The sequence below is a fragment of the Uranotaenia lowii genome, chromosome 1, assembly GCF_029784155.1.
Source record: "Uranotaenia lowii strain MFRU-FL chromosome 1, ASM2978415v1, whole genome shotgun sequence".
Taxonomy (NCBI): Eukaryota; Metazoa; Arthropoda; class Insecta; order Diptera; family Culicidae; genus Uranotaenia; species Uranotaenia lowii.
The window spans coordinates 97,046,483-97,057,865 of NC_073691.1; the positions used below are offsets into that span (position 1 = coordinate 97,046,483).

General features: G+C 35.5%; 1 long non-coding RNA gene across 1 annotated transcript; it reads left to right on the forward strand.

Moving 5' to 3' along the window:
• Positions 1–6,443: 6,443 nt before the first annotated feature.
• Positions 6,444–7,566, forward strand: LOC129757260 (uncharacterized). Its single transcript, XR_008739661.1, has 4 exons — positions 6,444–6,731; positions 6,796–6,942; positions 7,025–7,270; positions 7,434–7,566. It is a non-coding gene; the product is annotated as an uncharacterized LOC129757260 (long non-coding RNA).
• Positions 7,567–11,383: the final 3,817 nt, after the last annotated feature.

The following is an 11,383-nucleotide window of genomic DNA, read 5'->3' on the forward strand; positions in this document are numbered from 1 at the left end:
CCATGAGGATGCATCCGTCGAACTTCGTTGGAATCTTCTTGTTTAACTTGCGGGCACGTCCTTTGGCTACTAAATTCTGCTTCAATGTCCGGTTTGGTTGATTACTGGTCCGATAGGATCGTATTCCTTCGCGTAGACGAATTCTGTTGACGGTGCACCGGTCGGCGTTGAATTTCTTGGCAATGTCATAGTCCGACTACCCTGTGTTTTGCTTGATCGTTCTCAACACCTTCAAATGCAGTTTCCGATCCTTAATTCCACTATGACGCTTGGTATGAACCTGCCGATCTATAGTACGCATCTCACAGACCCGTTTGAGAACGCTACACACGGTTGATTTGACCATTTTTAACGATTTCGCGATTTTTGAACCCGACCACGTCGGGTTTTTGACGTGGTTGTTCAAAATTTATTTTCATCTCGTGGCTTCCATCACGTGTAACTTTTTCGAAACAAAACGAATCGTAATGAAATTTTCAGCACTGGTAGAAGAAACATTCCTCTACAAAGTGCTGCCAAAACATTCCAGATCCGACAACTAGGAGCACTATGGTAAAATAAATAGTGCGTCCAGATTTGTAGTGATCCATGCTTTAATCAGAACTATTCTTACAGCGGTGGCGGATGATCAACACTTTGGCACAAAACTGCCACCCCAGAGCCATTGTTAGCATGTTGAAAAAAAGAACGTGTATCTGGAAATAAATAAATCCCTTATTGAAAACTGGGAGAAAATAATTGTTTTTAAATAAAAGTACAACAGAATCAATAGTAGAAAAAAAAGTAAAAGATTAAGCATGCGGTTCAAAACAGAATTATTTTCTACTCTTGTTTATTCGAATAGTTAGTTAGTTTAGTTTGAAGCTTTCTTTAAGAAGAATCTGCAACATGATTTATTTTATATGTGTGATTTCTTTTGATTTGTGTTCCAAACTAACTCTACCTACCTCTACTAACTAAAGCTACCTACCTAACTAACTGTGATTGAATATTAAATTTAAATTTTGAATCCAGAATCAAAACTATGAAACTGCGATCACCCGTAATTTGAATCCTTAATGAAAATCTCACATTGATATTTTAATCTTGATTATTAAACTAACTTCAGGCTTAATTTCAATTTTGCTCTTAGATTTTATCGACTTTTTTCGGCGAGTTTTAATATCAAAAACCAAAATTTACCAGTTGTCCAGCCGTTTCGAGCTACTATGGCATTCGCTCATCTTCAATGGACACTTAAATTATACTTTTCATTAAATATTCAATCAATATACAAAGGGATTCACTGAATTTTGAGACTGCTTACGACCCTGTCATTGCTAAATTAACACAGACACTGACAAACAAATTTAAACGAGAAACAAAACAAACTATCCAAAATCAAAGTAATTTAGACGATGGCCAGTAATTTGAACGTTCTAAATATAAATTAAAATTAAGATTGAATGTTTAAAGAAAAATATAATTTAAGTGTCCACTGAAGAGGAGCGAATGCCATAGTAGCTCGAAACGTCTGGACCAGGGTTGGCATTATTCATCGTCATTAGTCAAATGACTGTGACTGTTGAGTCTCTTGGTCCGTCAAACTCAATTGACTGTTCCTTAACGACCAGTCACTTCGTTTGCCAGTCATTCAACCCCCAGTCGTATGAAGCTAAAAAAAATTCATAGTCAAGCATTCACCAATCGCATTCAAACGAGTCGTGGACCGAACTGAAGACGAAAAAGAAACGCATTTATTATTATTGTTACTCCTGCCAGCAAGCCGAAGACGACCGAAGAGGAACAAGAAAAGCATTTATTATTATTGTTGCTCCTGCCAGCAAGCTCGTTTTCAGTTTTTTATTGCTATTGTTGCTCTCTGCCAGCAAGTCGTTCAATTAGTTGTACCTGCCGTCAGCAGCCGGTCGAAGTGTGAAGAGATTTGCTAGTCACTCTCAGGAGAAATTTTGACCATGTGTAGGAGCTTCGCCAGTCGATGATGGAGAAATGTTGATTGTTGTCGTGCTTTAGTCGTCATGCGAGTAGTGAGGCTCCATCAATTGAGAACAGTGCCAGTCGTTTGATGAAACAAAACTAGTCGGGTCAAGCGTGACGGGCGAAATTTACCAACACTGGTCTGGACAACTGGTAAATTTTGGTTTTTTTATATTAAAACTCGCCGAGAAAAGTCGATAAAATCTAAGAGCGAACATTCGCGGCGATAAATCCAAATACAATTTTAATTTTTAATTTTTGATACCGTCAACTGGGGCAACATGCAACTCTTTTCAACTTCAATGGCTTCTAAAATCTTAATACTTACAGATAATCATACCTCTTGTACATCAAAAGTTTTAAGGTTGATGGGACACCAAATTGACGTTGTCAGAAAAATTATTGGGTTAACCAGTTATTTTTAAATTTTGAAAACCATGCGATTTTCACCCTACTAAGAAAAAGGGGTAAGTTGCAACAAACTCTGTTATTAATGAAAAAATCAAATGAAAACGTTTGAAAATTTATAGTTTTTGATACATTTGTGATGTCATAACGCATAAAGCACCAATTGCAGTAATTTTTGGTTTTGTTCGAATTAAATAATAGGTACATTTTTTCTGTCAAAAATGTGTTCATGGAAAAAGTGTTAATCTGCTGCATACATTTAGGGGTAAAAAATACTACAAAATTTTCTATTATCTTAAATCATGTAAATAAATCTTAGGATAGATGAAATTTTAACATAAACAAACGCATAATGCAAAACAATCATATCCCAGCATATGGAAACGCGATTTATGAGCTTAAATTCTGATTTGCATTTTGTTGCATTTTGCCCCAGACAGCTAACTGAGTTATAAAAATATTTATTTAAAAAAAATTGGAGATTGTCCGAATAATAAGTATATACCAACAGTGTTGGTATACACAGAAAAAATTTTTGACTATTACGTGTCATTTGAAATGGTTGCATTTAAAAGAAAACAACCTGTAATTAAAAATGCATGTAATTTTCAATTAATTTTCTGAAATTAAATTTAAAGCGACTTAATATTACAGCAAATGTCCTGTAACAAAAAGGAGCATGACATTTACCTTAATATCACAGGTCGAAAAAATTACGTGTCATTAAATTACGTGTGCCGTCCAATTATTTTCAATTTTCAGTTGCTTATTACAATACTTTCTTGGCATCCCGGTTGCGAAACAAAAAGAAAAACGTCAAAAGCGCGGATTTGTTTTGTTTTGTTCCGGTTCCGAAATTCGATCTGTGCTGAAACAACATTGGTAGTTGATCCGCTGCGAAAATCCGGTGAACGTCGCGAAGACGAACAGGCCTAATCGTAAAAAGTGAGCAGCAAAAATGCACCGGAAGAAGCTGGCCGGGGAGTTTTATTGGTGTTCCGGTCGAACTGATAATAATTGACCAGAAATGGTAAAATAGATTGCCATCGCCTGTCCGAACGCTGGAGCAGAATTTCCTGACTAGCCAGGATTGGCAAAGTTTAGCGGCTGAACCGGCGGATCACCGGAAATTTACCAAGATAGTGAAATGACTGATAACAGAAAAAACACATCTCTGGAACCTGTCGAACCGGTGACAATTGCGGGAAGCAAAAGATTTTCGTCAGTGGATCATTCACTTTGGCTATGCTTCAGACAATCGTCACTGAATCTTAAAGCAAGTAAGTAATAAACAAAACCTAATCTTTGAGCGATATTTGTAAAATTTGTATTTTGAGGGTGTACCAAAGTTATATGGTTGGAAGGAAACCAACAAATATGGAACTTTCTGAGGATTACAGGTGTAAAATGGCCGGATTATCATGTCCATGTTTTAAGCAAGTAAGTGATGCTTTTCTTCAACCAATAGCTATGTAACTTCATCGAAAGATGATGCAATTAGTTACACGGTTCGTTTGAAATTTTCCAGGTCAAATATTTTAATTTCAAGAAATTCACACTGGGATTGTTAGACTTTTTTTTTGTTTCTACGAATTTTCACATACAAGTGTTCCATCAGACTCGTTGATGCTCTTTTTTTAAATTACAAATGGTTTTTTGGAGCATATTACTTATTAATTTTTAAGTGCCGGGAGTATTTTTCCTAACTTTGGGTTAGTAGTTGGGGGCCCGTAATCGTCGTGGCGACTTAACTGTTAATTCAGATCTGGTTAATTTTTCTTAATTTAATTAGAAATTTGAGCATGAAGATTGAATCCAACAGCTGATGGCGAATCTCTTCGCATCTGGTGATGGTCAGGCTCTTTCAAAGAAATGCTCAACACAGATATTTATGAAACACATTAAAAATAGGCTGAGGGTCTGATGGGCTCAACAGGAAACGGGTCTTAGTTAAGATAATTTCTTAAACATTCATTTATCAACATCAGCTAGACTTAAGACACGAATATCCCAGGAGTGGTAAAGTGTCTATAATAAACTTAATAATAATAATAATCAGCCAGACTTCCTGTTCAGCTAAAATAATTGTCATTCTATTTTTTACTAACACTTTAAGACAAGAAGGAAGTTTTGTTTTTTGAAATATTCTAATTGATAAAGTTTAAAATGTTATTGCGATTTAATCAAAGGCCTATAAAAATTTACCATGATTGGATAGAATATTTTATGTACAACTCTAAGGTCTTTTTAACACGGGTTGGTTTTGCTCCATATTCCAAATACGGCTTTATTTTACACGGTTTTTTGTCATAAGTTCGATTCTTTTACGCGGTTCTCGTGAATCAACGCTCTTTCTGAGAGAAAATATTTTAAGCCCTAGGCGGTGTAAAAAAACCCTTGGTGTAATTCAATAAGGCTACTTCACAATCTTACGACTATTCATTATCAACCATTTTAAGGCCGAAAATCGACAAAATAATATCTTAGTTTAATATGATTTTTTTCATTTATCTCCTGACATTCAGGTTCTACGGTCGATCCGTCTTGGCGACGTATTCGATTAACCAACAGGTAGGATTTTTCTTCTGAAATCATCTAAACCATTTGATAACTCATTATTCGTTTTGCAGTCAACATGGAAGAAGATTTTCCTGTGTTTCGCTCACTTGCACGAGCTCCGTATGGTGTCAAACGTTGGATCCGTAGCAGCGGCAGTCAAACTTTTCAAGCAAGTACCGGAAGCTTGCACCAACCGGAGCCGGGACTATAAAAAATTTGAATTTTCCGGTTATTGCTACGAAGTACATGAGATAGTTTCTAGCATTCTGAAACTGCTTAAGAACCACCATTAAGGCTGGTTGGGCTGGTGAACCAACAGATCGATCGTACAAGAGCGGTGCACGGAAGTAACCACGACTAGCCAAAGCCCCCACAGGAGATCAAGAACTAACTGGAGGTGAAAAATTCCATGGGTGACAAAATGGACAGAAAATCCGGTGACAACCTCTTATGTTGCTTTATCAGCAAGCGCCTCGTATCGAAAGAAACGATCTGCCTTCCATTATTCCTAGAATGATATTGATTTGAAAGAAGAACGTTGTGAAATTTAATACAAGGATACTTATTTCAACCAATGTATGCTAAAGTTATTACTTCAAACAATTCAAAGGTTCGGAATTATGATAACTCATTAATTATACCGATATAGCATTACAAATTTAAGAATATTGATTTCTCGAATGAGATTTGAATAACAAACCATAAAATTGCTATGCACCTAAACCATTGAAATATGGTTGCGTTTATGTTAAAACTATTCACAAATGCCATTCGTTTTATCAAACAATATTATTTATCCATGAAATTTGGTGCAAATTATTTATGAAGGATGCATTACTTCGGACATTTAATATCAACATGACTTCAAAAACAACATTTTAATTTTTTTTCTTATTTGATATGATAATACCAAGGACGAATAAGTTCATTTGTTTATTTTTAATCAATGTATTGCCAGAAAGGTAGATTCACTACTGTTTTAGCAACGCCAGCATTATTGATGTTCCTCGGTAGAAAACGATTTTTTCTAATATTGAATAATAAAATTGCAATTTATAGCATTGAAACAGTTGCGTTTTAGTATTTATCATGTTTCATTTAATTTCATTCACTAATATAACCGATAAACATAAAAGTAAGCTAGAAACTACAACCCTGTACGCGGTTTGAAATTATTGTCCTGTAATTTTAAAGCATACTGTAAAAAAATTGTGCGCTTGAAAATAACTGACACGTAATTTTTTTTTCGACCTGTAATATTACGGCAAATGTCCTGCTCCTTTTTGTTACAGGATATTTGCTGTAATTTTACAGAAAATAATTTTTTCTGTGTAGGATAATGAAAACGGAAAAATTGAGTTATTCTTAAAATGTGTTGCAGTTACACACTCAGCATAACTAATCGGTTGTTGTTCATAATCTGCATATCCCCAATTCAATTCTGAGTAGTTTTTAGTTGCCAGTATACAGTTTTGAACTAAATCTCGATTATTCAGCTCTGTATAAAAAGTTTGCTGTTGTTGGAATTTTATTTGGAGGGATGTCGAAGCGAAAAAAAGAAAAATCATTTGAGCTTTCTGATGATGATGGAGTAACAGTCAAACATTTTTTTGATATTTGCGGTTAATTCGTTGTAAAATCATCATCATCTGTCGCTTCTCGTCAATGGGGCTTTGGAAATTGGTGAGTTGATGTTAAATTTTTTTCATTTCAGATTGGGTTTAGTAGAAGAAAAGGCAAATCCCGCTCTGCATGGGCCGCCAGGCGCCGGACGGCTGGTTTATTGAGTAAGAATGAAGAATTCAATTCTGAAAAACAATAATCATTATTATAACTATGTAACATTTTTAGTGGCTGGAGCAGTCTCCGCGTCCGAGAAGTAGGATATGTCACACGCAGAACCATTCCCGATCCGATTACGCCGAAGAAAGTGGAAAGGTCACAGCAGAAAACGGCATCCGAATCCGCCAACAGCAAAAGTTAATAACATAGGAAAAGGTATGTCAAACAACATCAAACAAAGTGTCAAGACGCTTGAAATTTATTGCTATTTTCCCTATCTGATTTTTTTTAACTGCAGCACAGACGGTTCTTAAGATAAAGGAACAGGAAGGCAAAGCGCAGGTACAGGACAAATACTGCAGAAACAGCTGGGGAACGAGTTGAACCAAGAGATGTTGGATCTGACCTTAAATATTCTTAGTGCCAATCCGGCCATCGTCCCAGTTGAATCTTCGATCGGTGTGCATCGAAAAGTTCTGCCATTCTACGAGCTTGAGGGAGCAACCGTCTCGGTCTGGTCAGTTCATCGGAACTGTTTGAAAAGGTATCTCAAAAATATTTTATGAATCATGTTTGTTCCTAATCAAACAAAATTTATAATTTCTATTCGACAAAGTTTTACCCAAGATTTTCGATTAAATAAAAATCTTAGTTTCCCAGTATAATTAATTGTTACAATACAAATTAAAAATAAATTCTTTTTTCAGATTCTGATTTCCCTCCCGGCCTTAAGGTAACAGAAATGTGAATCGATACGGAAAGTCATGGAAATTTCAAATTGAGCCATATATAGAGTTTGAGTTTCTGCCGAAAAAAAATATTTAAAATACAATATTTCGGTACCACGATTGTTGGTCTTATATTTCATGAACAATAATAAAGATTTTATTGCTACGCAAAATAAATTTTTATGATTTTTTTTTGAGAAATTTCATTAACTTTTACTTTTCTGAAGAAAAATTGAAAATGCATGGGCATCCCCATGTCAAAATATACAGAATTGATTAACCGGCCGAAAGCTCGCAAATGTATAAAAGCTCTATAGACACGCTCTGAATAAAACGCCTAAACATTAAAGTGCGTGGAGACACTTTTCTTGAAACTGTATGAAATTTTATACAGAATAGAGTAACTTTGTTTACCGTGAAAGCAATATAAAGTTTGTAGGTGATATCATTAAGCCAATCCGTCATACTAGGCATCGAAAAATGTACATCTATTGCTCGATTTTTTAAATTTTTTATGAGAATCCAAAACTTTAAAAAACTCTTACACGATGTTAAAAACTATGTCATCATCAATTCGTTATCATTCAATGATAACTTTACTACAGTATATTGAAATAAAAATTGAATGAGTGTTGTGGGTTACAAATGTTGCATCTAACTCTGCTTTTGCATGATGCCCCGTTTGACGGTACCGAATCTGAGTACAGCCTTTTGAAACTGAGCTCGAAACAAGAATTCCGAATTTGAATTGATTTTTGAATCTAAGTTCTAGATAATAATTCTTACTAATTATAAGAAAATTATCTTATTTAAAATTTGATTTTTCGGTTTTGTGTTAATTTATTCGAAATTCAACTTGTGAATCTGAATGAAAACTGCGAATGATGAAACTGTTTCAGATTTTAAAATTCTGGATCACCATTATGAAACTTTGTTTAGTCCCAATTCTGCATAAGAATTAAAAGCAAAAATTTCAAATCTTCAAAATGGTTTGTAATTTTGAATATTTTCTTTTCATATTCTGAAATGATGAGTTTCTTATAAAGAAATTTGGAATGCAAAATCGAGTTTCGAATAAGGATTTTCTCCCAATAAGGATTTTCTGATTCAAATTAAAGTTCAGTAAAAATTAACAGCATACAGAATCCGAATTCTTATCACAGTCATCAAATTTTAATGTAAATCCGGAATTATTCTAACCTAACCTAGGTTTACAAACCTTTCCAAATATTTTTTCCGCAAGTATCCGGGGCCAATATCAACATTATTAAATTAAAATCACTTGACTTTTGTTTATCGAAATACATCAGTCGATTTTAAATCACATTTCAAACAATAATTCACATTAGTTTTGATGAAATGAATTGAAAAAAATTAGACTCAAATACATAATTTTAACGACTCAATTTGAACTTTTGTTTGATTCATCAAAAAAAGTGCAAAAACTCGGGCAAAATCTGAGCGTTTTGACAAGTTTTTTGAAATTCAATATTCGGGACTTAATTTCAAACGACAAACTAGAAATTTTTCGAAAACTGTTTTAGAATTATTGACCTTGGATAAGATTTCGAGGTTTTGGCTTTAGTTCTGAGTCGAGATTGTTACACTTGAACATTGATTTTCAATGTTTTTCTTCAAATTCTTCGTATTTTTATATTGACGGATTACAATCAGAATTTTATCTTGTAAATTTTATAAATAAATTTAAGTTAATCTGAATTATAAATTTTGCACAAATAACGGTAAAGCAAGCTTAAATAAGTAATGTACATTTTATTAATCGAGGGCCCCCTAGGTCGGGGGCCCGGGGCGATTGCCCCCCACCCTCCTCCGTCCCCTTAATACGGCCTTGATATAACCCAAGGACTGAAAATTAAGTTCTTTAACCCCTGTGGTTATGCAATTTTAGAAAAAAAAAATGTTTAGAATGACCAACCTAGCCTCGAAACGTTGGATGAAATAAAATAATCATCAATTCGAAAATAGACTGCAGTGCCGATTTCAAAAAGAAAATCAATATCACATTGTTCAGAATTTTACCTCAACGATTAAGTTTTTCGCAGAATAAAAGTTGTATGAAATAATTCAACTAAACTTTTGTGTTATCTTATTTTAACCGCCGCCGGGATATATTCTTATTTAATTTTTGGCATTTCGGCGAGTTGTGAAAATTCAAGGTAGAATATTTAGAAAGAACATGAAAGTATTATAGGTGGAAAGATCAAAGCTAGAGCGCTTTGGGTAGAAGAAATTGAATAGTTGGTGAAAATGTGAGCAGGGCTTTTGTTTTGTGAACAGCTTTTGAACTACTTGCGTGATTCTTTGCCGCGCGCCGTTTCAATGTTGATAGGAAGCGATGAAGAAACCCATCGCATTCCTACCCACATTGAAACACGGACGGGTCGAACACATGAGATTGTGTCCGACCGGGCAAAAAATCACCCAAGCAGCGCTCACATGTGCTGTTCTATTGCTAAGCCAATTCTATCGATGCGTGCTACTTTTTTAGGTACATCGGATGGTTGCTACTTTTTGTTTCGCATATTATCCATCCGATGCCTTACTTTTTTGCCAAATGCATCGTGGTGAATTGTGTTGTAATTTTTGTTATCCCATTTCCCCCCTTCTTTAGCCAAGTGAAGGGGGGAAATGGGATAACAAAAATTACAACACAATTCACCACGATGCATTTGGCAAAAAAGTAAGGCATCGGATGGATAATATGCGAAACAAAAAGTAGCAACCATCCGATGTACCTAAAAAAGTAGCACGCATCGATAGAATTGGCTTAGCAATAGAACAGCACATGTGAGCGCTGCTTGGGTGATTTTTTGCCCGGTCGGACACAATCTCATGTGTTCGACCCGTCCGTGTTTCAATGTGGGTAGGAATGCGATGGGTTTCTTCATCGCTTCCTATCAACATTGAAACGGCGCGCGGCAAAGAATCACGCAAGTAGTTCAAAAGCTGTTCACAAAACAAAAGCCCTGCTCACATTTTCACCAACTATTCAATTTCTTCTACCCAAAGCGCTCTAGCTTTGATCTTTCCACCTATAATACTTTCATGTTCTTTCTAAATATTCTACCTTGAATTTTCACAACTCGCCGAAATGCCAAAAATTAAATAAGACTAAACTTTTGTGAATTTTTCAGCGAAAGAAATGGGTTTTAGAGAATTAAATTTTCTCAGACAGACCTAAAACACAGGGACCTTAAAGTACCATTTTTTTAAAACATTTACATTCAGGCTTTTTCTGAATCGTATCCAGTATAACAGTAATATTAAACACGTTTTTTTCAGCTAAAGTCTATTAAGTCATTTGAAAAGTGCCATTGTTACAAGTTTTCCAAATTAACGAGTGGAAACGTAACAAAAAATAATCTATTTCTGGCTGCGTGTCTAGGAGACATTATTGTTCTATTTTCATGATCCGTCCGAAACGTCACCCTTGCTCACATTCATGTTTCGATTCCTTGGTGATCACACCGATAAATTAGTTTTCGGGAAGTGATCGAACTCAAGTTTTTTACAATGGAAAACGTAGGTAATTTTCCGCTAAGTGAAACACCTTACGACGCTGTCCTGTCACACAGACTGCGGATGTGGATTAATGAATTAAAAAAAAAATGTCAAATGTGTCCGAGCATCGAGCGAGCGATTGTGTCTCGAAAGCAGCGGCCTGATCAAGTCGAGGTGTGGAACAGACGACTCAGGCCCACCCCCGCTCTGCCTGCGACCTTCACCGCAGACCTACCGAACCGTATTCCTCCTTTGCCCGCTCGATCCCGATCAATCGATTCGTGGCGTGGCTCTGCTGGCTCTCCATGGTCCATGCATACCTACATGCGACTGTTGTTGTAGATCGCATAACATAACACACGGTTTCGTAGGGGGATTCATCAAAAGTAAGAGTATTATCAATTAAG